Genomic DNA, 24,830 nt, shown 5'->3' on the forward strand with positions numbered 1-24,830 from the left:
CCGAGCAGATTACTTAGCCGGGGCGGGGCAAGGGCAGGGCAATTTCGCCTCCGGCAGAGACATTTGGAAACCACGGCAACAGGCCCCTCCCCAGAAGATCAGCGAGAACAGCCAGCCAAGACCAAGTTTACCGATCAATGAGAACGGCAGAACTCCAGCGCTAGGGGACTACTGCACATAGAATTCATGGCTTTTTTACCATGATTCTTTAGTCTTTCAAAGTTAATTTTTTTTAACTGTCTTTTTTTTTTTTTGAATTTTTCCTTTTTCAACCAATATCTTATCAATCCTTTTTTTAAAAAAACATTTTTATTTTTCATTTTTAGAGTCATATTCTATCCCTTCATAGTAGTTACCCTTATTTTTGGCATATATATATAAGTTGTTCTCTCTTTAAAATTTTGAGATACAGTTTCTTCTAACAGATCAAAATATACCCTAAATCTCTAGTGTATGGCTTTGTTCTACTCTCCTGCTTGATCACATTCTCTCCCTTTTTTTCCTTTTTTTTAAATCCTCTTCTTTCTTTTTTCAAACAATGTCTTATCAATTCACTTTTATAAAATTTTTAATAATTCTCATCTTTACAGTCATATCCCATCCCTTCATCATATCAACCCTTATTTTTGTACATATATAAGTTTTTCTTTCTTTAAAATTTTGGGAGGCACTTTCTTCAAACAGACCAAAATACACCCAAAATCTAGTGTGTGGCACTGATCTATGCACCAGCCTGATCATATTTGATCATATTCTGTTTTGTTTTGTTCTGTTTTTGTTTGTTTTTATCTTTCTCTTTTTCTTTTTTTTCTTTTTTCTTTCTTTCCCTTTCTTTTCCCCTGGCTCCAGGTCTTTTCTGATTTGTTTAGAGTATATTTTCAGGGGACATTGTTACCCTGTTACCATTTTGTTCTCTCATTCATTTATTCTCCTCTGGACAAAATGACAACATGGAAAAAATCACCTCAACAAAAAGAACAAGAGGTAGTACCGACTGCCAGGGACCTACTCAATACGGACATTAGTACGATGTCGGACCTAGAGTTCAGAATCATGATTTTGATTTTTCCATGCTTGAAAAAAGCATGGAAGTTATTAGAGAAACCCTTTCTGGAGAAATAAAAGAACTAAAATCTAACCAAGTTGAAATCAAAAAGGCTGTTAATGAGGTACAATAAAAATGGGGGTGCTAACTGCTAGGATAAATGAGGCAGAAGAATCAGGGATATAGAAGACCAAATGATGGAAAATAAAGAAGCTGAGAAAAAGAAAGATAAACAACTACTGGATCGGGGTGCCTGGGTGGCTCAGTCATTAAGCATCTACCTTCAGCTCGGGTCATGATCCCAGGACCCTGGGATTGAGCCGTGCATCGGGCTCCTTGCTCAGCGGGGAGCCTGCTTCTCTTTCTCCCACTCCCCCTGCTTGTGTTCTCTCTCTCTCTGTGTCTCTCTCTGTCAAATAAATAAAAAAAAAATCTTAAAAAAAACCAAAACCAACTACTGGATCACGAGGGCAGACTTCGAGAGATAAGCGATACCATAAGATGAAACAACATTAGAATAATTGGGATCCCAGAAGAAGAAGAAAGAGAGAGAGCAGCAGAAGGTATATTGGAACAAATTATAGCAGAGAACTTCCCTAATTTGGGGAAGGAGACAGGCATCAAAATACAGGAGGCATAGAGAACCCCTCTCAAAATCAATAAAAATAGGTCAACACCTCGACATCTAATAGTAAAACTTACGAGTCTCAGAGACAAAGAGAAAATCCTGAAAGCAGGTAGGGCAAGAGATCTGTAACCTACAATGGTAGAAACATTAGATTGGCAACAGGCCTATCCACAGAGACCTGGCAGGCCAGAAAGGACTGGCATGATATATTCAGAGCACTAAATGAGAACAATATGCAGCCAAGAATACTATATCCAGCTAGGCTGTCATTGAAAATAGAAGGAGAGATAAAAACCTTCCAGGACAAACAAAAACTAAAGGAATTTGCAAACACGAAACCAGTCCTACAAGAAATCTTGAAAGGGGTCCTCTAAGCAAAGAGAGAGCCTAAAAGCAACATAGACCAGAAAGGAACACAGACAATATACAGTAACAGTCACCTTACAGGCAATACAATCACACTAAATTCATATCTTTTAATAGTTACCCTGAGTGTAAATGGGCTAAATGCCCCAATCAAAAGACACAGGCTATTAGATTGGATAAAAAACAAGACCCGTCGATATGCTGTCTGCAAGAGACTCATTTTAGACCCAAAGACACCCCCAGATTGAAAGTGAGGGGGTGGAAAATCATTTACCATGCTAATGGATACCAAAAGAAAGCTGGGGTGGCAATCCTATATCAGACAAATTAGATTTTAAACCAAAGACTGTAATAAGAGATGAGGAAGGACACTATATCCTACTTAAAGGGTCTATCCAACAAGAAGATCTAACAAGTGTAAATATCTATGCCCCTAACATGGGAGCAGCCAATTATATAAGGCAATTAATAACAAAAGCAAAGAAACACATTGACAACAATTCAATAATAGTGGAGGACTTTAACACTCCACTCACTGAAATGGATAGATCGTCTAAGCAAAATATCAACAAGGAAATAAAGACTTTAAATGACACACTGGACCAAATGGACTTCACAGACATATTCAGAACATTCCATCCCAAAGCAACGGAATACACATTCTTCTCTAGTGCCCATGGAACATTCTTCAGAATAGATCACATCCTAGGTCACAAATCAGGTCTCAACCGGTACCTAAAGATTGGGATCATTCCCTGCATATTTTCAGACCACAATGCTTTGAAACTAGAACTCAATCACAAGAGGAAAGTTGGAAAGAACTCAAATACATGGAGGCTAAAGAGCATCCTACTAAAGAATGAATGGGTCAACCAGGAAATTAAAGAAGAATTAAAAAAAAATTCATGGAAACCAATGAACATGAAAACACAACTGTTCAAAATCTTTGGGATGCAGCAAAGGCAGCCCTAAGAGGAAAGTATATAGCAATACAAGCCTTTCTCCAGAAACAACAAAGGTCTCAAGTATACAACCTAACCCTACACCTAAAGGAGCTGGAGAAAGAACAGCAAATAAAGCCTAAACCCAGCAGAAGAAGAGAAATAATAAAGATCAGAGCAGAAATCAATGAAATAGAAACCAAAAAACAAAAACAAAAACAAAAAACAAAAAACAAAACACCCCAGTAGAACAGATCAATGAAACTAGGAGCTGATTCTTTGAAAGAATTAACAAGATTGATAAACCCCTGGCCAGACTTATCAAAAAGAAAAGAGAAAGGACCCAAATCAACAAAATCATGAATGAAAGAGGAGAGATCACAACCAACACCAAAGAAATACAAACAATTCTAAGAACATATTATGAGCAACTCTATGCCAGCAAATTAGATAACCTGGAAGAAATGGATGCATTCCTAGAGATGTATCAACTACCAAAACTGAACCAGGAAGAAACAGAAAACCTGAACAGACCTTTAACCACTAAGGAAATTGAAGCAGTCATCAAAAATCTCCCAGAAAACCAAAGCCCAGGGCCAGATGGCTTCCCAGGGGAATTCTACCAAACATTTCAAGAAGAATTAATACGCATTCTTCTGAAACTGTTCCAAAAGATGGAAATGGAAGGAAAACTTCCAAACTCATTTTATGAGGCCACCATTACCTTGATCCAAAAACCAGACAAAGACCCCATCAAAAAGGAGAATTACAGACCAATATCCTTGATGAACATGGATGCAAAAATTCTCACCAAAATACTAGTCAATAGGATCCAACAGTACATTAAAAGGAGTATTCACCACGACCAAGTGGGATTTATCCCTGGGCTGCAAGGTTGGTTCAACATCTGCAAATCAATCAATGTGATACAATACATTAACAAAAGAAAGAACAAGAATTATATGATCCTCTCAATAGATGCAGACAATGCATTTGACAAAGTACAGCATCCTTTCTTGATCAAAACTCTTCAGAGTGTAGGGATAGAGGGTACATACCTCAATATCATAAAAGCCATCTATGAAAAACCTACAGTGAATATCATTCTCAATGGGGAAAAACTGAGAGCTTTCCCCCTAAGGTCAGGAACATGGCAGGGATGTCCACTATCACCACTGCTATTCAACATAGTATTAGAAGTCCTAGCCACAACAATCAGACAACAAAAAGAAATAAAAAGCATCCAAGTCAGCAAAGAAGAAGTCAAACTCTCACTCTTTGCAGATGATATGATACTTTATGTGGACAACCCAAAAGACTCCACCCCAAAACTGCTAGAACTCATACAGGAATTCAGTAAAGTGGCAGGATATAAAATCAATGCACAGAAATCAGTGGCATTCCTATACACCAACAACAAGACAGAAGAAAGAGAAATTAAGGAGTTGATCCCATCTACAATTGCACCCAAAACCATAAGATACCTAGGAATAAATCTAACCAAAGAGGCAAAGGATCTGTACTCAGAAAACTATAAAATACTCATGAAAGAAATTAAGGAAGGGGCGCCTGGGTGGCTCAGTCATTAAGTGTCTGCCTTTGGCTCTGGTCATTATCCCAGGGTCCTGGGATCAAGCCCCGCATCGGGCTCCCTGCTCGGTGGGAAGCCTACTTCTCTCTCTCCCACTCCCCCTGCTTGTGTTCCCTCTCTCGCTGTATCTCTCTCTGTCAAATAAATAAATAAAATATTAAAAAAAAAAGAAAGAAATTGAGGAAGACACAAAGAAATGGAAAAACATTCCATGCTCATGGATTGGAAGAACAAATATTGTGAAGATGTCAATGCTACTGAGAGCAATCTACACATTCAATGCAATCCCCATCAAAATACCATCCACTTTTTTCAAAGAAATGGAACAAATAATCCTAAAATTTGTATGGAACCAGAAAAGACACCCCGAATAGCCAGAGGAATGTTGAACAAGAAAAGCAAAGCTGGTGGCATCACAATTCCAGACTTCTAGCTCTATTACAAAGCTGTCATCATCAAGACAGTATGGTACTGGCACAAAAACCGACACATACATCAATGGAACAGAATAGAGAGCCCAGAAATGGACCCTCAACTCTGTGGTCAACTCATCTTTGACAAAGCAGGAAAGAATGTCCAATGGAAAAAAGACAGTCTCTTCAACAAATGGTGTTGGGAAAATTGGACAGCCACATGCAGAGGAATGAAACTCGACCATTTCCTTACACCACACACAAAAATAGACTCCAAATGGTTGAAAGACCTAAATGTGAGACAGGAGTCCATCAAAATCCTAGAGGAGAACACAGGCAGCAACCTCTTTGACCTCAGCCGCAGCAAGTTCTTCCTAGAAACATCGCCAGTGGCAAGGGAAGCAAGGGCAAAAATGAACTATTGGGACTTCATCAAGATAAAAAGCTTTTGCACAGCAAAAGAAACAGTCAACAAAACCAAAAGACAACTGACAGAATGGGAGAAGATAATTGCAAATGATATATAAGGTAAAGGGCTAGTATCTAAAATCTATAAAGAACTTATCAAACTCGACACCCAAAGAACAAATAATCCAATCAAGAAATGGGCAGAAGACATGAACAGACATTTTTCCAAAGAAGACATCCAAATGGCCAACAGACACATGAAAAAGTGCTCAACATTGCTCGGCATCAGGGAAATCCAAATCAAAACCTCAATGAGATACCACCTCACACCAGTCAGAATGGCTAAAATTAACAAGTCAGGAAATGACAGATGTTGGCGGGGATGTGGAGAAAGGGGAGCCCTCCTACACTGTTGGTGGGAATGCAAGCTGGTGCAACCACTCTGGAAAACAGTATGGAGTTTCCTTCAAAAGTTGAAAATAGAGCTACCATATGATCCAGCAATTGCACTACTGGGTATTTACCCCAAAGTTAAAAATGTAGGGATCCAAAGAGGTACGTGCACCCCGATGTTTATAGCAGCAATGTCCACAATAGCCAAACTGTGGAAAGAGCCAAGATGTCCATCGGCAGATGAATGGAAAAAGAAGAAGTGGTATATATATACAATGGAATATTATGCAGCCATCAAAAGGAATGAGATCTTGCCATTTGCAATGATGTGGATGGAATTGGAGGGTGTTATGCTGAGTGAAATAAGTCAATCAGAGAAGGACATGTATCAAATGACCTCACTAATATGAGGAATGCTTAATCTCAGGAAACAAACTGAGGGTTGCTGGAGTGGGGGGTGGGGTGGGAGGGATGAGGTGGCTGGGTGATAGACACTGGGGAGGGTATGTGCTATGGTGAGTGCTGTGAATTGTGCAAGACTGTTGAATCACAGGTCTGTACCTCTGAAACAGATAATGCAATATATGTTAAGAAAAAAAAAGAAGAAGATAGCCGGAGGGGAAGAATGAAGCAGGGGAAATTGGAGGGGGAGACGAATCATGAGAGAAAATGGACTCTGAAAAACAAACTGAGGGTTCTAGAGGGGAGGGGGGTGGGAGGATGGGTTAGCTTGGTGATGGGTATTGAGGAGGGCACGTTCTGCATGGAGCACTGGGTGTTATGCACAAACAATGAATCATGGAACACTACCTCAAAACTAATGATGTAATGTATGGTGTTTAACCTAACAATAAAAATTTTTTTAAAAAAAGAGGACATTTGGAAACAGAAACACACATAGGAGGCAGAAAACAGGTGATACATCTACAAGCTAAGGAGTGCTACCAGTTGCTAATGACTACCAGAAACTAGGGAAGACACATGGGCATAGTCTCTCTCACAGAGGAGACCAATCTTGCCGACACTTTGTTCTCAGACTTCTAACCTCTACAACCATGAGACAATACATTTTTGGTTTTTAAACAGCTGAGTTGTGATACTTTGTTATAGCAGCCATCAGGAACAAATACGCTATCTTTCCTCCATTCTTGTAATAGCTGTTAACTGGTTCCATCCCTGTCTGTTTCCAGCCTACTCTCTTGCACAGTAGCAAGAGTTATAGTTAAAAACAAAACAAAACAAAACAAAACAAAACCTATTCCAATTACACCACCCCCTGTGTAGATAACTTCTCATCTGATGTAGAATAAAATCCAAATGCTGTATGGATACGATTTCACTCCCACCTTATTATTATTTTTTTTGAACACCATCTCCCACAATTCTCTCCTTCATTCACTATACTCAGTCATATTCATCTCCCATCACTCTTAAGAATATTTCAAAATTGGGGCACCTGGGTGGCTCAGTCAGTTGAGCATTTGACTCAGGTCATGATCTCAGGGTCATGAGATCGAGCCCTGCGTCGGGCTTGCACTGGGTGCGGAGTCTGCTTAAAATTCTCTCAGTCTCTCCCTCTATCCCTCCCTCTCTCTAAAAAAAAAAGTTACCTCCTGCCTCAGGGCTTTGTGCATGCTGTTCCTTCTGCATGAGTGATTGATGCCAGCTCTTCACATGCCTGCTTATTTCCCATGATTCAGTTTTCTGCTTAATTACTGAATACATTATCGGAGGGGCCCCCATTCCCTATCTCAATATTATACAGGATGTTCACTTATTTAATAACTTATTGGTTCATTTGTGTGTGCCTAATCCCTAGTGCTCTGAGAAATATGAAGGATCAGAGTGTAGGGTCTTTGCCATCATATCACAATTTATTACTAGTGTCTGACACATAGCCGCTTCCAAATACTGTGTTGAATGCATGAAGAATGGTCATAAATGGTATTTCTCAAAACTATTTTTCATTGACTCAACACAAACAGATTGAGTTCCTTTTATGTATCGGACACTGTTTGGGGCACTAGGAATTCAGAGTGGACAAGACGGGCACGTCTCAGCCTGGGGAAAGAGTAAAATTAAAGGCCCTGAGAATGTATGTATGAAGAATGGCATAAAGCCTACTGAGGCAGGAGAAGATTAAGGGTAAGATTTTTGAAATATGGAAAACCGGAAGAGAGGAAAGACAAAAATAGATTTTAAACTATGGGTGAGCAAGGGTCAAAGGAGAAAGAACAGTTAGGGCTATTTTTACAGAGTGGGAGAGGCATGATAAAGGCTTGAGCTGATGGTAGTCATACAGGACAAGAGAAATGGTGGGGCTATAGGTAATTTTCAAAGTAGAGTGCAAAGGAGTAGCTGATGAATTGGATGTGGGTAGTATTAATCGAAAGAGAGCAGTTATGGATAATTCCCAGGTTCTTGACCTGAGCAACTTAATGAATGGAGTTGTTATTTATTGAGATAGGGTCATCTATGGCAAGAGCAGGTTTCAATGAAAAGATTGGAATCTCAGTTTTGGAAATGTTAAATTAAAAATGTCTATTAGATAACCAGATGGAAATACCATGTAGGCAGTAGGCTATATGAGTTTAAAGTTCAATAGAGGGGTCAGTTCAAAGTAATAAGTGAATTTCAAGCCATGGGATTTTATACCTGGACACTGAATTAAGTCAGTGCCTGGCATAGTTTGCAATCAGTAAACCATCATTGTCTGTGGGTATATTGCTAATTCTTCCTTCTGCATTAATTGTGAAGTCATGTTCAAGGATGATTTTGATTTAAATAATTGTATTGACATCTTATGCAATGGTGGCCATTTATTTGATTGATTAAAATAGAACATAAAATGATACTAAATTTCTATAATAGCTCATGGGCTATGCAGGAGGAAGGCATTCTTTTCTAAATGTTTATTGGATAGTGTTTTAGGCCAACAGATATTTATAGAAACCCCATTGTGTGACAACCATTGACTGTATCCAGATTACATAATGAAAAATAACAGGCAGTCCCCAGACTTAAGGAATTCAACATCTGTAGAAGGAATAGGCACCTGGGTTGTAGTTAATAGTCCTTGCTACAGCCACCTTAGCAAGTTGTGAAGTTCAAAGGAGGTCGCTGATGTAAACTGTTGAATTACGTCCCCCTATATCAATTAGTGTCTTTTTTACAGAAGCAGAATTTAAGACTCAGAATGTGAAGTGGCTTTCCCAAAGCAAGGCTAGGTCTCAGATCCTGATTTCCTATCTCTAGATCGGGACTCATGACAACATCCAACTGATCCATCTTGACCCCTCCTAAGGCTGACATTTTGGAATAATGATATCATGAGTCTTCAGCTCTTTATTTGGAAAACTGAAAAAATAAAGCAAATGCTTCCCAGTTGTTTATATGCATTTTTAATGAACATTGGATTAGTCAACACGAATATGTGAAATATTAAATCACATTGTTCTGGCTCTTTCTAATGTGGCCTCAGACAAGTTATTTAATGTCCCTGAGCATTGTTTCTCCATCTATAAAATGGGAAGAATAATAGTAATTATTTTGTGAATTTGGTGTGATGATGGAAAAACCAAAGCACCCTGAGTGGGGTGCAGAACACGCCCCAACTCAGTGACATTATTATTGCTACGAATGGTATATAACCTAGGTGGCAGGACTTCAGTACTCACTGAAATTCTCTTGTCTGTAGTTTCCAGTTAGGTACCCCACTGATCTGACAAATGGGAGAATAAACCTATAGGGGTGAGAAAAAAGAGACCTCCTCTAAAAAGGTTTTTACCATTTGAGAAGCATGACTTTTCATGTCATGATCTCCTCTATTTACTTGTCTTCCTTCGAAAGAAGAATTTATTTTTTTAAATATTTTATTTATTTATTTGAGAGAGAGAGAGATTGAGAGAACGAGTGGGAGGAGGGGCAGAGGGAGAAACAGACTCTCTGTGGATCAGGGAGTCTATTGCGGGACTCGATCCCAGGACCCTGGGATCATGACCTGAGCAGAAGGCAGACACTTAACCAACTGAGCTGCCACTCAGGTGCCCAAGAAGAACTTACTGATAAGAATTTAAAAAGTGCTAAAAAATAAAAGCACAGGTATCCTCCCTTGAAAGTTCGTACTATGCCACTCCACTTTTAGGAGAGACCGACATTTAGTACGTTTCCTTAACAAAAAAATATTGGGAGAAGATTTCTGCTTTTATGAAAAATGGCGAATAATATTCCATTGTATATATGGACCACATCTTCTTTATCCATTCATCTGTTGAAGGGCATCTCAGCTCTTTCCACAGTTTGGCTATTGCGGACATTGATGCTATGAACATTGGGGTGCATATGGCCCTTCTTTTCACTACATCTGTGTCTTTGGGGTAAATACTGAGTAGTGCAATTGCTGGCTCATAGGGTAAATAAGATGTGGTACACATGTACAATGGAATATTACTCAGCCATCAGAAAGGATGAATACCCACCATGGATGGAACTGGAGGGGATTATGCCAAGTGAAGTAAGTCAAGCTTAGAAAGAGAATTATCTTATGGTTTCACTCATATGTGGAACATAAGCAATAGCACAGAGGACTATAGGCGAAGGGAGGGAAACCTGAAGCGGGAGAAATCAGAGGGGGAGACAAACCGTGAGATACTATGGACCCCGGGAAACAAATGGAGGGTTTCATAGGGGAGGGGGTAACAGGGTGATGGGTATTAAGGAGGGCACGAGTTTTGATGAACACTGGGTGTTACACGTAACTAATGAATCATTGAACACTACATCAAAAACTAATGATGTACTATACGGTGGCTAATTAAACATAATAAAAGAAAAGAAAAGAAAAACGGGGAAAGGCAAAATTAGTGTTCAGCAATGAGAGATGAGCCAGTATACGTGCGGAGTGCACCGAGCGGCCAGTGGCACCCCCAGCGCCTTCCCCAGGAACCACACGCAGCGTCTTGGCTGTCAGAGCTGTGAACTGGGAGCATCAGTGCTGTATCTCAATTTATTTCACACCCCTGCTAGCAAGTTGTGTCCTAAGGTATCAGAAAAGCCCATTAGTCAATTTATTTAAAATTAGAAATGGTCAAATAGTGGCCTAATGATGACATATGAGTAACTGGGGGGAATTGGGGGAAGGTTGTGAGAAAGAATATTTAAAGATTTACTCTATGTCCTGTGCTCTGCCTGCTTTTTACATCTCTCCGTCATACATTTTCACCCACCGGATTTTGGCAGATAAGAAAACTGAGGGTCAGATCGGCCATGCCTGGCACCCTACAGTCACAGGGATAGTAGGTTAAATAATTAGAAACCAGGGGCATCTTCCTCCCAGTCCTGTTCTCCTTCTACTGTATTATACTGCTTGATGGTCAGCATCGATCACGTGATCGTGGATATTTATTTAGCAGCTTAGCATCCACTACTTTGTGGCTTTGTGTTGGGTACGGAGAAGACACACCAAAAGAGATGAGCTTAAATATTGCGGGTGAAATGTTAAAGCCCAGTATTGCGCTCCTTCCTGCAGGATTGAACCTGAGCACTGCTGATGTTCTGGGTCACATCATTCTTTATCGTGGGGGGCTGTCCTGTGTACAGTAGGATGTTCAGCAAAATGCTGACCTCTATCCACCAGCAGCAAGCCCTGCTTGTGACAAATGAACTGTTTCTAGATATTGCCACATGTCTCCCGGGGACAGAATCTCCCCTGGTGGAGAATTACTTTGCTGCACTGTAGCCCTGTGGGGTCCGGGACCACCTCTGGATAGTTAGTTAGCTGTAAAATCCTTTGCCCAAGGATCCACCATAGAAAGCATTTAAGTACATTCTTGTTGACTGTCTAATTCCTTTAGTGATGGATTCTAGGTATTCCTTCCTTCCTTACTATGCTCTTCGTGCCTGTAGAAGTTTGAAACTCCTCAGAACAGCAGGAGAGAATTTAGTGCTGGCTTCAGGCCACTACCCTCCAAGTGCACTTGACTGCCCTTTAAAACACTGAACTTGTATGTTTCCCCAAGTTCTTCAGGGTGTTCCTCTCCCACATTCTGCTTCCACAGAAATAAATTTAGCTGTGCCCCAGGCTCAGGGTGTCCCTAGGATTCTGAGTCTCTGGGTAAATTAAGTCACCCTCCTTCTGTGTAAGGAATTATTTAATAGGGCTCCGAGGCTCCTGTCTTTTTCACACACATCCTGCTTCCTTTCTTCATCACACGGGTCATACTCTGAGGTTTCTGTTTGTTATATGCTCCCTCTCTGCCTCCCTCGACCCACCTCACTCCTACTCACATGCCATGCTGAAAGGTAGCCAGCCTCTGGTCTATCTGGCTCACCTAGGTAATCCCCAAGCCTTGAACACAACCTGAGGGTGGTACATATGTGCTGAATTAAACGGTGCTGCCTTCATTTATTGTGGCCCCGCCCGTGTGCCTTGCTCTGAAGGATTTGTACTGCCCTGGCCTGAACAGTCTCTCTGATTTCAGGATGTGTCAGCAGGTGTGGTTTCTTCTGTGGCCTGTTTGTCTTGCAGAAGGCTGTCTTCTCCAGGAGCTTTCCCTCAGTCTGTCTGGTCCTGATTTTCCTTCCTTCTAGGGACACCAGTCATATTGGATTAGAGCCCATCCTAATGACCTCATATTAACCCAATTACCTCTGCAAAGATCCTCTCTCCACATCAGGTCACATCTGAGGTACTGGGAGTTAGGACTCCAACAAATTTGGAGAAGGACACAATTCAACCCCATAACACCATCTTACCCTCTTGTTTCCTGCTTCATCTTCCAAATTAACTTCTTGCCCTCAAATCCCTATCCATGGTTTCTGAGATAACCCTAACCTAGGACAGTTTTGATATAGAATTATTTTATATATAATATAATAATTTTTCTGTAAGTGCCTAATCTTTCCAGCACTATGTCAAGGTGTAATTTTCTACATTCGACACATAGGGAAACTGAGACTCAGATAGGCTGCACATGTTCCCAATAATCCTTAGAGAGAAAAGTTAGAGAGCTGGGAGGGAACCCTGTGGGCCGGCATCTTCACTTCCCTTCCTCTTACCTGAGCTGCAGCTCTCAGTGATCTCTAGAGGTCTCCAGAGAGTTCATGATCCTGCAGATAAAAGTCCCGACTGTTCTAATTTTCTTTTCTTTCAGAATGGTATGAGTACTGATATGTGGCCAGAACTGCATCCCTATTTCAAAGATCAACCTAACCAGCCTTCCTGAGCACAGACTCTGGGGGTGCATCAGCGTGGTTTGACGGAAATGTGAGATGAGTAAGATCTTGTCCCTAAAAAGTCCCCTGTGAAAATGTGTAGATTTTAGTACTAAGAACAGCTTTGTTCCCAATGCGGAAAGACATGTTTCCTTTTTGGAGATTCAGAACTAAATAATAGCTAGTATTTCCCATTCAAGCAGGGCTGCCAGAAAGCATTAGGTTTACCCATATCTCTGGTATATTTGGAATTTATTCCCATTCTCTTTGATGGATTTTTAAAATTTACATTCTGGTATTTCAGGCTACTGACAACCATACAACAGTGACACCACAAACCACAACAACATGTATTATTACCAATATTAATTAAACACAGTATGTTTTAGGCTCCGTGATTTATATGCACTTTATTATTTTATATAACAACCCAATGAGGTGGTTGAGTAAACAAACAACACTCAATGAGGTGTTTTAGGATGAAGACTGAAGTTTGGAGAAATGAGTTTATTTTCTCAAAATTATACGACTAAGAGATGACATACTGGGAGTTTCAAACCCATATCTGTATGTCACCAAAGCCTGGAGTTAACCTTGGTGCTGTGCTCCACATGTTGTATTTTAGGCCACTAGAAATCTTTTATTAAAAGCAGTATAAATATATATATATAGCATGGGGGCCATGGAGGTGCCCTGTGCAGAATCCCTTTCATGGAACCTGCTGCAGGAAGCAGCATTGACCTTTAGCCCAAGGGTCAAGGGTTGCATCTTCAGATCCATCCCAGGTGAGGCCATGCTTCCTTTGGGCTGCTTGTGGCCAATGATGGAACATGGCAGGGTTCCTGCTCGATGATGGGTGGCTCTTCCAATGGGTGACTTTGGCTCAGAGACACCTCAATGTCTTGGCTGAAACTTTCACCAAACTTCTGTGTGGTCTGAGGCTCTTTCTATCAATTTCTGTCTCCTTTCCATGTACTGGATCGATCTGCATCATGGTCTCAGCTCTTCCTACCTACTCCTGCTCTCTCCCTCTTTATCCTTCCCAGACATTTCCCCTAGTAAGTCTCTTGCACTCCTAACCCCATCTTTGCATCAGAGAGAAGAAGAGAGAGAATAAAAGAAATTTATTATTTTTCTATTTATTTAATGCAATCCTAGAGCTAACTTAATGCCTAGGATATGTTCAGTGCTCAATAAATATTTGTTGGATAAATGCTTCCAATATTCAAGTTGCCCACTGTATTGGAATTGAAAGACACGTATGCTGATGGATAACCGAGACAGGAAGAATGATGTAAAAAAGGTTTGTGATAAGAGAAAAATAAATCTGGTGCTCTGGTTGTGGAAGATTACGATTGGAGAAGCTGTCAGAAATCCTCATGAAGGGAACAGCATTCCACATGATTTTAAAGGGCATATAGGATTTCCACGAGTGAAGAAAGTTAGAAAAGTTAGTCAAGCTACAGCAAGTGTGAGTGAAGTATGGAGGTATGTTCCATTATATGGGTCATCTTGAGAAGTAAATGGTGCCATATGACTGACGAAGCTTTTACAGAGCACAGATGGGGAGTGGAATGGAGAGCAAATTGGGACAAGACTTTGTGTAGGAGTTGTTTGAAGTCATACTCTTTCAAAGACCAAGGAATGAGAATAAAGACAGTTGCTCTACAGTCTTATCCAATAGAAGTACAATGCAAGCTACAAATTGGAGCGACATATGTGATTTAAAATTTTCTAGAAGCTGCATAAAATGTATAAAGAAATAGGTGAAAATAATTTAATAGTATGTTTTATGTTATCTGATATATACAAAATATTATCATCATAGCATGTAATCAATATAAAAATTATTATGAGATATTTTAAATATTTTTCTACTAAATCTTCAAAATTGGATGTATATTTTACACCTCAGTTCAAACTAGCCACATTTAAGTTCTCAATACAACCTGTGTCCAGTGATTCTTTATTGAACAACACAATTCTATAATATCTAATCTGGAATGGCCTAACAAAACATTTTAAGGAATTCATATTTATGAGAGGAAACACATCTCAAAGACATCTGGAAAAACTCCACAGGTCATATGGACCGTGCCAGGCCTTCCACTTGGAGCTTCGGTGGGGTGCACGACCTTTGAGAAGATTGACTTTGAAGACCTGCAGGAATTAGCTTTGAATCCAGCTCTTGCCATGACTGAGCGTGCAACTGTGAGCACACCTGAGTCTCAGGTTCTTCACTGCATGAAGTTGATAGCACCATCCAGCTCTTCAATTGCTTGTTCTTCTTTCCCCATCAAGCTACTGCTAATGCTTGCTGCAGGAACTATTCTGTGTACTTTACAACACTGATTTAATTCACCTGAAAACCCCATGAGGTAGGTACCACAATTGTCCGCTGGTGCTCCTAGACACGAAGATGCTGTGACGTAGAGGTGAAGCGACTTGCCCAGGGTCACCAGTGAGTAGGTGCTTACAGGATTCAGACCCTGGCTGTCTAGTGCCAGAGTCCAAGGTCTTATCATCCTATCATGCTATCTTTCTAACAGGGCTTTAAGGTCCCAATAAACAACAGCAGCAACAACAACAACAACAACAAGAAACAACAGAATCAAGTGCTCATGGGGCAAGCATTTCTTTCTTTTAAGGTTTATTTATTTATTTTAGAGAGAGAGTGTGTGCACACAGGGGCAGAGAGAGAGACTATCAAGCAGACTCTCTGCTGAGTGTGGAGCCTGATGCGGGGCTTGATCTCACAACCCATGAGATGGTGACCTGAGCCGTAACCAAGAGTCAGATGCTTAACTGACTGAGCCATCCTGGTGCCCCAGAAGGCAAGTGTTTCTAGACACTATGAGGGGATGACAGTAGGCACTAGAGTTGAATTCTGTGCCAGAATTTATACAAATCAAACTCTATTATCCCCAATCTTTAATATGAACCAGTTGTTTGATGGGCTTGGAATTAATTTCTACCAATTTATAAAAAATTATATTCTTTAACATTTTCTAGCATTGAACAAGCACTTTCATACACATTAACTCTTTCCATCACTAGGAGGGAGATGTTAGTAGTTTTCTGTGAAGTGAGGGGAAGTTTCAGAGTGGCAAAAGGACTTGACTACAGTTCTAGAGTAAGTGGTCTTGAAGCAAATCTCTGAATTTAAGCCTGCTGATCTTCCTGGCATTTTTAGTCCTGTGTATAAGGCACATAATAGCTTGAAGGAACATTATGGTATAGATTGTTGTTCTAAAGAGATACATGTCTGTAAACAGGCTTTGCACTTGCCTCAGGACTTTTGTACTTGGCTTCTCCTTTACTTCAACAATAAGTATTACTCACTGTTATGGTTAAATGATCTCCTATCAAGAGATGTTGAAGTCCTAACCCCCAATACCTGTGAATGTAACCTCATTTGGAAATAGGATCTTTGCAGATGATCCGGATAAGATGAGCTCATTAGGATGGGCCTGGATGCAACAGGACTGGTGTCCTTAAAAAAAAAGGAAATATGGCCAAAAAGACAGACATGTAGAGAGGGAAGACAATGTGAAGACACAGGGAAAAGATGGCTATCTACAAACCAAAGAATACTTGAGCCTTCCAGAAGCTAGGAGAACGACATGGAACAGATTGTCCATCACAGTTCCCAGAAGGAACCAACCCTGCTATCCTAGTCAGTTTGGGATGCTGTAGTAAAGTACTACAGATTGGATGGCTTATGAAAAAATAGAAATTTACTTCTCACAGTTCTGCAAGTATCTAATCAGGTGCCAGCATGCCTGGGTGCTGGTATGACCCTCTTCCAGGTTGTAGACTGCTGACTTCTCTCTCTGCTCCATGGCAGAAAAAAAGAAAAAAAAAAAAAAAAAGGAAAGAGAAAGCTCTCTATAAGGGCACTAATCCTATTCATGGGGGATCCACCCACATGACCTAATTACTTTCCCAAAGCGTCATCGCCTAATGCCATCACATTGTGGGTTAGGATTTCAACATATGGATCTGAGGGGACACAGATGCAGACCACAGCACCTGTCAACACCTTGATTCAGCCTTCTAGCTTCAAGAACTGTGAGGTGCTAAATATCTGTTATTTAAGCCACCTCATCTTGGCACTTTGTAACAGCAGCCCAGAGAAACCAATACACACCCGCAATCTTCCCACAGGTGGCTCTGTGAATTTAAGTGTGGCCCCTCAGAGAAACTCTCCTGAATGGTACCACAGCTGCCCCTGACTTATTGTTATCAATTCATCTGATTATTTCTATTCTTATCATAATCTGAGAAATATCTTGTTTAATATGTTGTTTAAATAAAGTCCACCTTCCCCCATGAGATTGTTAGGTTTGTGGAGATAGGTCCCCCGACTGCCTCGTTCATCAAGAGTGCATGGTGTGAAGTGCAAATAAATATTTACTGACCAGGTAGGAAGAGGGAGTAGGAAGCAGGCAGAAAAGGAAAGAGGGGTTCAGCTTCTTCTGTGAAGGTGCTTTGTGTATATTACAAAGAAGGATGCAAGTCTCATTACTGATATTATCATTATAATTATTATATTTTTCTTCGTGCTCGAGCCCGTTTGTATCCTATTATATCCAGATTTTAGATACCAGTTGAAGAAATCCTGTTGTCTCTCTGGATGTGTTTGTCCACGGTTCTATTCCATCATCAACTGTGGATCCTTTTGACCTTGACGTGTACCAAGTCCAGGATCTCCTAAAAATAAATATTTGCCTTATTAACATGGTTGCTCATTTCCTAATTGCTTTTTTTAATACCAGAGCCTCTTCTACAGCTGGGGTTTGTGTAACCTTTATCGATCTTACTTTACTTCTAATTACATGTGTTCTTCATTTGCAGCTAAAAGTAACTCTTGTAACCATCCCTGTCAAAATTGATCCATGACACTTTAATTGTTGTAATTTCTTTTCCCTGCCATGGTAGCAAAAGGATGAACAAATATTTTTGTCAGACCAATTCCTCATCAAAGAAATGACAATTTGGATTTTAAAGAAGCAGGTCTTTAGTGGTGGTCCTTACCCATATTCTTTTGATAACTGAGGGCCTTCACTCCTTTCTGTGTGGGGGCTGGTACATCAGGGACGTGGCCACTGTGCAGTGGAGGGAGGAGCAGAATTAAACACCGAAAGCTCAGTTCAGTCTCAAGGTTCACAGTGTGTTCCTGTTCTGGGACCTTGGACAAGTTGCTCCAATATTCTGACCTCGGGGTTCCGCATTTCTAAGATGGACACAGTGACATCAAATGTCTGACAGCGGACCAACTGGGGTCTGTAGATGCACGTTAACATTCTGCAGCGTTCTCCAAAATGGCAGCTGCTGCCTTTGTATTGTTTCCTTCTTTAGCTAATTCTCTTTCTGTCTTCTTGATTCCACCTGGTGAGATTAGAGGGGCATGAGAAAGGCAGAGAGAGAGAGCGAGAGAGAGAGCACGTCCCTCTGTTGTACCCTACAAGGAGGCTGGGCCTTTGGGGGCTCCTCACAGCCTGGCCTTTCCCCAGGTTCACAGAGTTGGTGGGTACATCCAAATCTATTTACTAAGTAGTCTTGGTTCATAGGCTGATCTAAGGAAATTAACAAATAGGGGTTCACCCAGTAAGTTATCTGTATTACTAGGAATTTTGTTGAACCCTTCCGGCTACAGGTGTTGGGGACCTTTGGGGGTTCTGTGGGTTTGTAGTTCTCTTCCTTGCTCTCATCCAAGTTGAAGGTTCCAGTTGCTTGGGAAGCACTTTGATGCTGGGGTACAATTGGGACCAGGTGGGGCCCAGGGAAGCCCCTGTGATGTGATCATAATAATGCTTAACCTGAAGTGTTTTCTGAACCATGGGGAAGCTCCTCACCTCCCGGAGTCCCCTCGTAACATGCATCAGCCAACGGATATTTGGTGCCAGAGTTGTGCCCTACAACACGTCTGCTCACCTGCCTGCCTCCCACCCCTTCCAGAAGGGAGAGTGTAGGGAGCAAAAAGTAGTCACAGAGCTGCCTCAGATGACCTCCAAAACCCTCTACTCTAACTTTATTTTCTGTTTTAAGAATATAGCATTTGTGCTGTGATGCATTTCTCCTATCCCCCCCTTTCCCTCTGCTTCACATTTGTCCATCTGCCCAGGGTTCCAAGGCCACCCTGGTGTACCACATCCATGAGCCCTCTTGCCTTTGGGCTTCTGGGCAGCTCAGTCAGCATGAGGCGTGGTGTGAGGTTGCATGGAGTGAGGGCTTGGTTGAGTCTCTTTCACTTGGCTTCCACACCTTGTGTTCACTTGACCAACGACTCCTATTCTTTTTTTTTTTAAGATTTTATTTATTTGGTAGAGAGAGACACAGCAAGAGAGGGAACACAAGCAGGGGGAGTGGGAGAGGGAGAAGCAGGCTTCCTGCCGAGCAGGGAGCCCGATGCGGGGCTCGAACCCAGGACTATGGGATCATGACCTGAGCCGAAGGCAGACGCTTAACCACTGAGCCACCCAGGTGCCCCGCAACGACTCCTATTCTTGTCAGGCAGCCACTGCGCCCTGTTGCCCCCCTTCTGAATTCTGGGATCCACTTCCTCTCTGACCCCTTCAAGCATAGGAGTAATAATTTCCCTCCCTACTGGCCATGGCCTTATCCTTTCTTGAAATCTATCTACCTCTTGATAAATTGTTCCTTTTTTAACTGCTCTGCATATTCCCCATTCTGAATGTGCCATCCATTGTTGCCTGTGATGGCCCAGCTGATGCAGATAACTATTAGCTACCAAATGCCTGTTCTCCTTTACTACAATGCAGACTTGTTTCTGGAAAGAGGACTCTCAAGGAGTTTCTTTCCAGCCTCTTTGATTCAAGGTGATGTGACCAGTTTGGGCCAATGCTGCCATAAGAAAAGCTCTGTGGTGTATTCCCATGCTCTGATCCACTTCCAGGGCAATCTTGGAGGCCACTGCCTGAAGGTAGAGATGTCATAAGATATGGATAAAAGGCTGCATTCCAGAGTCACTGCTTGAAAGAGAGCCCCTGACCTCAAAAATGAGTGAGAAATAAACTTTTAATGTGTTAAGCCACTGAACCTCAGCATTGCTCCATCGGTTACCCTACCCTGAGTAATATACAAAGAAATCTATTCAAATATGTTATTTCTAATCTTGATGAGCATCATAATTGCCATTTTCCAGATGAGGAAATGAAGACTCAGAAAGTTAATCCTCCGAAGTCACATGGTGTAGTATCTGTTACGGACTGAATTGCGTCACTCGCAAAATTCATATATTGAAGTCCTAACCCCAGTACCCCAGAATGTGACTGTATTTGGAGATGGGGACTTTCAAGAGATAATTAAGGGAAATGAGGTCATCTGGGTGGGCCCTGATCCAATCTGACTCGTCCTCATAAGAGAAGGAGATTAGGACACAGAAATGCACAGAGGAAAGGCCGCATGAGGACGCAGGGAGAAGGTGGCCATCTACATGCCAAGGAGAGAGGCCTTAGAGGGAACCCATCCTGCCCACACCTTGATCTCAGATCTCCAGCCTCCAGAACTGTGAGGAAACACATTTCTGTTGTTTAAACCATCCAGTCTGTGGTGCTTTGTTCTGTGAGCTAAGCAGACTAATACAGTATCGTTACTGAGCTGGAGCCTAGCAGGTTCCTGCCACTGGGAGCTCCACATAGTTGCTGGAAACATACACAGTCTCAGCCCTCTATCCTGAACTTAACCTAAACAGCTGAGCATGAACAGGAGTCGTTGGGTCAAATTACTAAGTGAGCTGCACAGATTTGTGAGAGTCCCCATCTCCCTCTTCTTTCTCTACAGAAATCTTCCCCCAGCTTACCTTAGGGTGAACTTTCAGGATCATCTGGGAGGCAAAGACACTTTCCTGAGGTATCAGTGTAATGTCCTGGATTTCTACTGTCCTGTGGAGGAAACTAGAGCTTGCAGAGCTTAAGTGTTGGCCAGGGACACCACTTTTGAACTTGTCATCATCTCTGCCTTCCATAGTAGACAGAGGCAAAGTGTTCAGCAAGGATGACATCTCCTCCCAATTGCTATGAATTATACAATATTTTCATATTAAAAATGATTCTGTGTTGTTTAGAGAAAGGACAGAATTGATACTGAGTGATGAATGAATGCCTGCCAGATTCCAGTGATGTCAATGAGCAAGGTTTTAATATGCTGGGTATTGCGGGGAGAGGGCTGACAGCCTCTGCACAGTGGGAGGGACTAGTGCCTGGCAAGAGACTGATGGCCTTTGTTTCCAAAGAGGCTCAGCTTTTGAGTAACATGTGGATGACTCTGGCAGCTTTCTTTGTTTCCATTTTGATTCATCATTTTGATGACATCCATTGGCATAAAGAGTCACTTACAATTAAAGTCTGATAGTCTGGGATTATTCTAGTTGTGTGACTTTGGACAAATCCTTGAATCTCTTTGAGACTCAATGCTGTCTTCCACAAAATGGGCATAGTAAAAGCGACTGTAGTGTAGGTTTGTCAGGAGAATTAAACATTTTAGATGCGTGGGGCAGCATTGGAGATATCAGCCTGAATCCATCAATTTGAATTCTACCACCTGCCCTACATATCAATTTTTCTCTCTTCACAATGTGCATGCCACTTAAATTGGTTAACTTTCATGGCAGGTGTCAGGGTTAAATCAGGTGATGTGTTTGTAGGCAACTAGATTTTAAGCTGTTTTTGCATGTGAGGTTTTGGTAGTGATTTTTCCATCTATTATGCCCCCAAACTTTGTATACAAAAGCAAATCCTTATTGGATTGAATGACATTAAATTAAACTCCCTTGTTTAAATTTTATGTTTTTATCAATCAAAGTTTTTGTTTTTTTTTCCTGAATCAAAGTCATAAAGCTGTTAACATTTGTTATCAAAGAAAGGAAGAAAAACAACCTGACTATTGACTTACAGTTGTGAGGCCAACTGTAGATGGCAGATGGACAATATTGTCCATGGAAATACATCCTACAGATTGCAGATTCACCATTTCCCAACATGAAAATCATTGTGCTGCCGTGGTTCCCAGGAAGCCACAATAAATAATCCTTGGGTCCACCTACCTGAGGAAGGAAAAGGGAAACCCATTTAGGCACTGGTGCCATGCCTTTGATTGCATATCAGCTACAGCCTCATGTCCAGGCTGCACAGGGAGGACCCCCAAGACCATGGAGAAGTCTGGGCTCGATGCGAAATGTCCAGCTCAAGGCCTGATGGAGATACCATCAATCTGCACCATGTTAAAGCTGGTTTGTCTTGGTGCAGGACTGGTCCCAGAGGCAGTGATGGAAACAAGAGGGGATCAGAAGTGGTGCTTGAGAGGTGCCTGGGACAAAGCCCACTCTATCCCTTTTGCCCTCACCATGACATTCAACTCTGACCCAAGCCTGCTCAGCCTCAGTTATTGCAGGGGCAAACCTGGAGTGAAAGTACTTACTTTGTGAGGTTGTTGGGTGGATTAATCAGATAATGCTTAACTTAGCATGATTTCCAGCACACAAACTAGGACTGGAAAAAACGTGAGCTTGCCTTCCTGTCCTTCCCCTTTTAAACGCACAGAACTATTGATCGCTTTGTGAAGTTTGGCCTCCTCCAGATCCCTGTAGGGACTCTCTATAAGAATCTCTCTCCTCACCTATTGGGAAGAGAAAAATAATACTGGAAATTTTCAAGAGATGAGAGAGAGGGCCACACTCCGAAGCCAACAACAACACAAAAAGCCATCATGTTTGTTCTTTGGAGCAGAGGGTGAGGCTTCATCTTCAAATACAGTTTATCAATCAGAAAAACAACATAGGATAAAAGCTGGTATATTTTTTAACATAAAGGGCTGGATCAAGCCTCAAACATATGTACTCAAAGGAGAAAAAAGTGAAAGAAAGAATAAAACACACACTATGAGGGCTTCTGGCACACAGATAGATATACACATTAATTTTAGTTTCTATACATCTTAGATTGGAGTGACAATAAGATTCTAAACAGTACTACACCAGGTGGATGTCAGTGTTTCCTGGGTTTAGAGATAAGGTCATGCTCTGAGTGGGAACGTTCATGTGAACCTCCGCTCTAATGGAGGAGGATGTTAACCAGCCACAGATGTCCTCCAAAAATTTACTGAGGAAAGGAGAAATATGGCAAGTCCATGGGGAGAGTAGGGGATGATCTTAGGAAGGCAGAACTTAGATATAACTCCTTCATCAAGCCAACTCACTGATTCCACCATTCTTAGCCGCTTGCTAGGGGCTGGGGACACAGAGGGTGAGCAGAATCCTATCTGTTACCTTCCCAGATGGCTGCTGTTGTACATCATTTTAGTCTTTAAGTGTGTACCCTAGGACCTAGCCATAATGAACTTCTCATGGCTCTTTTTAGCTCTTTTCTAGGCATGTGAATGCATCACATTACATTTCATATTTCTATTTACTTGTCTGTGCCCCTCGTGAACCTACAAACTTTTTGAGGTCAAAGACTACAACTTGTTAACCATTGTATATCCACCACCTTCTAGAATCCATAGCATATCTCGGTGTTAATAAATATGTAGACAAAAATAGCTATTTTTACCTATATCCTATGTATTTGGTTAGAAACAGCCTGTCTTCTTGAGTTTGATCACCTGGGGAAACCTAGTCAAACTTAAAATGTTGAGGATTAGACACTAAAACTTTATGATCTCTCTAAGGCACAAGTACTCAGTGGAAATGTTCCTTGTTGGCTCTCAGCCTCCTCTTGCCCATTTTTCTCTCTCTTCCTTTCCTTAACATCAATACTTGTTACAACCAGAAAACCAACCAGGAAAAGATCTATAGCTCAACTGGGTGGCCTAAATGATGCTTTTCCCCTTTAACTGAAAAAGTGAAAACAAAATGTTCAATTTTGTACTCTCCATCAGCCCATCTGTTTCTTACAGGTCATCATAGTGACAGCTACAAAAAAGGTTGGCCATGAACAATACCTCCTGCTGTTTGAGAAAGACACATAAGTATGTGTCTGTGTTCAGAAACAGACAGGAGTTTAAGAAGAGTAAAATTTTTCAACAATGTGGCACAGCAAACAGATTGAATGCCTGTAAACAGGTTCAGTACATGCTTGTGTTTATTTCGAAGGATGGAAAAGGACCCATTGCTTCATTAGTTGGTGGCCTGGAGGAGATATGGAAGAGATATATAAGGAAGGAGGAAGGTCAAACTTAAACTCAGTAGAGAGAAGCAAATTAATAATTAATAATAATGATGATAAAAGGTATGCTGTTGGGGGCTAGAAGAGATGGAATTTAGTGGTGGCAAGATAGTTTAGAGATCATCAGGTTCCACACTCCTATGATGGTACATGTGGACATAGAAACCCAGAGCAGAGAAGGGAGTCATCTAAAGTTGTGTGGCTTAGAACCCAGGTGGCACCCAATCAATCTTGATTTGGAGGCAATTCTCCTCTAATAGCCTCATTGCACAGGAACTCTCTCAAGGTCACCTCACTGGGACCGCTCAGCTCTGGGAATTATACTCCATTCTTCATAGTCTCTGAGCAATTTTCTTTCCCTATTATCCTTCTTCCTGAGGATCTAAGTGCTCTCCTGGATCATGGAAGGAGCACAATCAAGTCTGCATGCTCGAATCCAGAAAAGACATGGAAAGAGCATGGACTCCAACATCAGAAGTTGTACCTAAATTTCAGTTCTCCCAAATTCTTTCTGCAGAACCTGGAACAAGTTTAATCTCTTACATTCCCAATTTATTTTTCTGTGCCATAGTGGTCATAACCCAACCACGAAGGGCAGTTGTAGAGTCTAAATGAAATTGTGTTTCTTGAAAATCTGGTACAGAACT

This window comes from Mirounga angustirostris, unplaced genomic scaffold (assembly GCF_029215605.1).
Source record: "Mirounga angustirostris isolate CCGP_5_RB_7025 unplaced genomic scaffold, mMirAng1.0.hap1 SCAF_2, whole genome shotgun sequence".
NCBI lineage: Eukaryota > Metazoa > Chordata > Mammalia > Carnivora > Phocidae > Mirounga > Mirounga angustirostris.